Source organism: Frankliniella occidentalis, unplaced genomic scaffold (assembly GCF_000697945.3).
Source record: "Frankliniella occidentalis isolate FOCC.00 unplaced genomic scaffold, Focc_3.1 Scaffold16, whole genome shotgun sequence".
Classification (NCBI taxonomy): Eukaryota; Metazoa; Arthropoda; class Insecta; order Thysanoptera; family Thripidae; genus Frankliniella; species Frankliniella occidentalis.
Window position 1 is genome coordinate 301,862 of NW_026267146.1, and position 5,947 is coordinate 307,808.

Genomic DNA, 5,947 nt, shown 5'->3' on the forward strand with positions numbered 1-5,947 from the left:
GCCTGCCACGTTTTTATTACACGCTTATTATGGGGGGGGGGAGATCGTGGAGCTCTGCTAGGGGTGGCAGAGGAAATGTGGGAGAAAAATTACGATACGTTTACTCAACCGATGCTGATTCTAGCCCTGGGCCTTTTCGGCTCGGAAGGGGTTTGGCCAGCCCCAGCAAGGCCGCGCAGCCGACCCGGGCCCCGACCTGGACTGGAGAGTGAGTCCACATCAAAGTAAAAGAGAGAGTTCATATGGCACACGTCCGAACCTGTCAAAGGTCGCAAAAGTAAAGAAATGGTGAGAGCACCTGATTTGTGAAAGGAATACCAGGTGGACTGTGAACTGAACCCTTTTTGTATGTACTTATTGAAGAACGAGCAGGATGATAGTACGAGACAATATATTACAGTAGTGCGCGAGTAAGGAGACTTGACATCTGCGGTCACCCGCGTGAGTATCGCCCTATATTTTGTCCGAAAATTGGGAAATGACGCCCTGAGGCGCTTGGTGATAATACTTACAGTCCTATGGGTTTGGAGGGGAGAGGGGGGGGGGAGGAAGGCGATCCGATGTCAATCATCATCATCTTATCATCCACCGCGCTAAACGCGGCTAAACGCCACACATATCGTATAATAGCAGCATGAATAATTTGAATGGTCGTGGCGGCCGCTCTGTCGCGACCAGAGCGTGTCGCGTTGTGGGGAGGGAGGGAGGAAAAAAAGGGAGAGGGAGAGAGAGAGAAATCCGTCAACCGGAGGTGCGCGGTGAACCACATGGGGAGGGAATATCAATGAACGTGTATCGGAGGGAGAAGGGAAAAAAAGCAAAGGGCGGACAAGAACCTCCACCCGCCTCTTCACAAAAAGGAAAGCGAAAAAAAGAGAACCTGCAAAACAACAAAAACCTTCCAATTTTTACGCAGTAGTCACTGTCTTATCCATAAATATTAACTTCCGCGCGGAGAACCACGGCGGACGCGTATACTGAAAACAGCCCCAAAGTTTTTCCTTATCTTTTATTCAAGGCAGAATCTCTCTCTTTCCTTTCAGCCCCTCTTCCCTTCTCTTCTCAGCTCGGAATCACAGTGAACAAAAAAATAACATGAAAATAAATAAAAGAAAGACGCCGTTTGACTAATCCTTTAAAGGTCTGGAGGACACGGTGCTGACGCGTGGCGTGGCGCAGTGGACCCCCAGCCCCGCGCCCACGACGCAGTATCGCCCACATCGCCCTCCCCAAGCAGTTGTCTGCTCACAGAGGAATTGTTTTAATCCTCTACATAATCCATCCTCGACCAATTGTCCGCCTGGAACCCGCTCTACCCCCGTTTCCCCCTTTCCATTGGTTTGAGTGACACAGAGGAGAAGAGAAAAGAACAACGCCTATCTTAAATGCGTGCCTTGAGACGAGCGCGCTGTCTAGCCCGGGCGTAAGGCGGCCACAGCCGCGCAGCCGAGTGCCGGGCTCTTGGAGCGGCGAGCGCCTGGGAGGTAGGCCGTGCCGGCGTGCAGGCGTGCGTAGGATCCCAGAAGTTGCCTACGCGACAGGCGCTGGCGACCGAACAGCGCGGCAGTAGTGGGAGAGTGAGGAAGCGACCAGCCGGGGTAGCGGTGGGGGGTGATTGCTATTCTCTGATTTATTAATTGGTGAGGCCAGGAGCGGAAAAGAGGGGGGATGGGGGGTTAGTAGAGAGATGCGATGTTTACGTTCGCATGAGTGAGAGGCACTGCCCTCTCGGTCAGGCGACATGCGCGCTGCTGTAAGAAATCCATTCTTATATCCAACGCGAACGAAGTGGAATGACAGCACCACACCTTTGTCGCGCGCGCTCTATTTCTCTCTCTCTCTTTTTAAAATAAATGCGTTCATAACACGCTTGTGTGGTTGTAAACGCAGTGTATCTTTCGCTATCCAATAGCTCGGGGGCCGTCGCAGATACGGGTGAGGCAGACTTTTTTCCCCCGCTAGCTTAATTTTCAAAATTAATGTAGGTGAGTAAAACTGTCAAAGTGTATGAATATTTATTCGCTAACCTACAAGTGTGTGTGAATATTTTGTCGCTCACCAACAATCGGTGAATTTTTTCACACTCCTGCAGGTGTGCGACGTTTGTACACTTGGATTTCCAGTGCATACTGTAAAGAGGCCCGTCAAAAACGTTTTGGAACAGCATGTTCACACACATGTAGGTGAGCGAATAAAAATTCATAGACTTGAAAAGGTTTGTACTCACCTACATTAATTTTGAAAATTAGCCGGCGTTGTAGGCAAGACTGCAGCACTGAAGTGTCCGGTGCAGTTGAAGCACCCATGTGTGCCAAGTTTTGGATCGTGAGGCCCGCGGCCCCGTGAGAGTCTAGTCTGGACGCGACGCGGGCCGGCGTAGGGACTTAATCCCCTCAATGGGATCACGGCGCCACCAGGACCGCAATATTTTCACGGTGGATTATGATGATCCAGGCGGGCCGGGGGCCAGGCGTGCCGGTGTGAAATGGGATCAGCACTCTCCTCCCGAGGGAGCGCCGCTTGGCTCTGCTCAGCTCCGAGGAGGCCGCGCGGCGGCGGCAGCTCCATCCCGTGGGACGATGCGACGGGATAAACGCGGTGACAGCTCCGGCTGAACGAACCGCAAAGCACCGCCGCAAAGGCCGAGCGAGCCGGGCTAGGCAAGGAACGTTTGTTTACTGCGACCAACAGACAGAGATGCGTCTTTGGGAAATTAGTATAATTAAGTTAGTTTAATGCCAATAAGGGTCAGCCGAGTTGTACTCTATATACTCGTCGTCATGGCGATTCTTTCCAACATCCTGTCGATCTTTTTCTTACGAGACGAATAATTTCAACCATTCTAGGAGGCAACGTTCCATAAACGGTCCGAAAATGAAATACGCTGCTATTTGTTTGGCGTACCTGTCATGGGGGGAACAGGTAGCATAAGGGATGAAAGTGATTCAATAATTAGTTTGCCCAACATGCTTTTAGAAGGGATGAAAAATTGTAAAAATAAGAACAGGTTCGAAAATAAAGTTTGGCCATGCCATGAGGCACTCGGCTTTTGCTGTGAGCACGCTACCCGTTGTTGTGCCGGCAGCAGAGGGCGTAAGGGCGTGCACAAGGACGTACGGTTGTGTTTGCCGCTGCTGGATGTGGGGGTGGATACAAAGCCCTTGCTGACCCCACCCCCATCCCTTCCCTTCCCCCCGCGCGGTTCGGCGAAGAGGCTGCTTTGCCGGCCGCTGTGTACATGCGCTCCCTACTCCACCCCGGTGAAAGGAGAAAGGGAAAGGAGAGAGGGTGGGGGAGGAGGGGAGGGAGGGGGTGGCTGAGGGGGGTAAAAGGAGGCGGCGAGGCGCGCGCGGCAAAGGCGACGCCGAGGAAATGTTTACCGGCTGGTGCTGGCGCGGCGCTGGCGCGGCACTGGCCGGCGTCTGTGTCGGCCTCCGAGTCTGGCAGAGGCACCCACAGCGCCGGCTCTTCCTCCAGGGCGCTTTCCAGGCGACCCATCTCTCCTCCCCTCTTCCCCTTGCAGGAAGCACCTGCTGCTCCATCTGGAAAAAATATTCCCTCTTCAGAAAAAGAGAAGAGTGGTTGCAAAAAAAGAACAAAAAACGATACATATTAAAAACAAAAACCCAACCAAATTGAGGCGGAATATAAAAAGGCATTTCAGCATGAACTATCGATTAACACAACACACTATTTCTATTTAGCAAATGAACAACAAAAACAAAAAAAAAAAACAAAAAAAAACAAAAAACACACATTCGGGCTGAAATCTGATCGTATGTTTCCGTAGAGGTAAATAAAAAAACAACATAGTCTGTATAATGTCCTACACACGGGGTGGACGGCGCCCGCTTTGCGTAATTTGAAATGTCCTTTGATTTTACTCCTAGCACAGAGGCGGGCCGCACGCGCGCGGAGCCGGGCGGAGCGAGCAGAGCAGAGCAGCAGATGAAATGTGAAATGCCCAACGGGCTGGTTGGAACATGGCAGCGCCATAGCAGCAACCTGGTGGCTGTTGCGCGAGCGCGTTGGCTGCTGGGAGTCGGGCTGGGACCTCTCTCTCTCTCTCTCTCTCTGTCTCTCTCTCTGCGCCACAGGGTTGGGGTCATGGCCCGGGGCCCAACGCAGAGCATCAGCAGTGCGCTGCACCACCCAGGTAACTTTCCTCGCACAGCAACGACGTCGTCGACAAAATAAACAGAAAAAAATATACACGCGAAAGAGGAGGAGCTTTTGCCTTCCCCATGAAAAAACTATGACTATGCAGTGAAATTTCTTTGGCACTCCATTAACGAAAAATTCGAGTGTGCGATTATTAGCTATGTAGGTGAGTACACGACAAACACAAAATTTCTGATTTTTTTTTGTAGAAAAAAGGGAAAACTTTGAAAATCTGAGGGAAAACTCCGATTTTGAGATCTTTTCAAAGAGCGGAGCGAATCCCAACATTTTTGGGGAGATTTCCTGGCTCATGCGGGACATAAAGTTCTCACACGACGCAACAAAACAGTCACGCCTACATATTTCGCCCATCCCAAATGCGATAATAATGGTATATCTGTATAGTTCCGAGCCCTCTGGTGGTGACAGCGTACTGGTGCGGCCCGGGTCAGCGAGGGCCCCGCACCCATCATGGGCGGCGGCACAGTACACACAGCCAGGGCAGGGCGAGGCCCGCGCTAGGCCCCGCGGGCACCGCTGGACAGCCATAGGGCGGACGGCCATAAGACAAAGTGGGGCGATAATTACACCGTCACTAGGGTGACATAAACTGCTGGGATTACGGGGCACACAACCAACAAAAAGCATTCGCGAGATAGTGACAATTTATTGTGTTGCCCTTGATAATACGAACGAGCACAATTTATTTAATACGTCAAAATGAGATAAAATTAGTTAAGACGACCAGTTGAAAAAAAAAAAATCAGCAACCATTTATACGAGTTCTACTGGGTTTACCATGCACGACCCTTGTCATCCAAACCCGAAATTTTCTTTTCCCTCTAGCGTACGTGTATTTATTTTCGTGTTACCATTTGAAACACCCCCCGTGCTGCCTGCTGCCACCGCTGTTTCTGCTCGTGCTGTGCGCGGCGCGCCACTTCAAAGGTAAAGCCAATAATTAACTGTCATCACCCGGCCAGGCTGGGCTCTGCGAGCGCGCATTGTCACTGTCACACCGCTGCAAGCGCGAGCACGAAGCAGCGTGGCACACGTACCTGGTTGCAGTAGTGCATTATTTCGGCTGTCGAAAGCTTCTGAACCAAAAGCAAAAATCTGCTGCATGGACGAGGTTTGAACCCTAACAACCCACCCCTTGCGCGTTTCTGCACCACATCCAGGCCGCACCGCACCCCACCCCGCCCGCCCCACCCCGTGCTGCGCTGCGGTGCCCTAAGGGAGGGGTCCCCCGGCCGGTGCCGTCCCGTCCCCGTACGCCAATCCGATCCTGGCCTCGGGGCAAGGCTGTATGCTGAAGAGGGAGCTACACCCTGGCCCGGCCCAGCAGCCCACCCCTCTCTCAACCACGCCCCGCCACGCCGCATCGCAGAGGATGCCAATAAAATCTCCACATGACTATTGTCGGGTACGTAAGTGAAGCACAAGACACTGCTTTTGCCCAATTCGTTTGTCTGCATCTGTGCCAGAGCCCTACCGGTCACAGTTTCACCATGGCCTTCGTTTAGACATTGCCGGGTGAACATAAACACAATTCTGTAGTTGGTTTTGCCGTTCTGCCACTCATTTTTTGAGAGAGAACACCCCGCGTAAAATCGAAAATTTGACACAGTCGAAGTACGGAGAGCAAAGTTTCTGCCATCGGTGGGAACAAGGTAGGTATCTAGGCGGCACAAAGTAGTTAGTTGTGTAAGGGGTTGTGAAGCACGAAGAGAGAGAGAGAGAGAGAGAGAGAGAGAGAGAGAGAGAGAGAGAGAGAGAGAGAGAG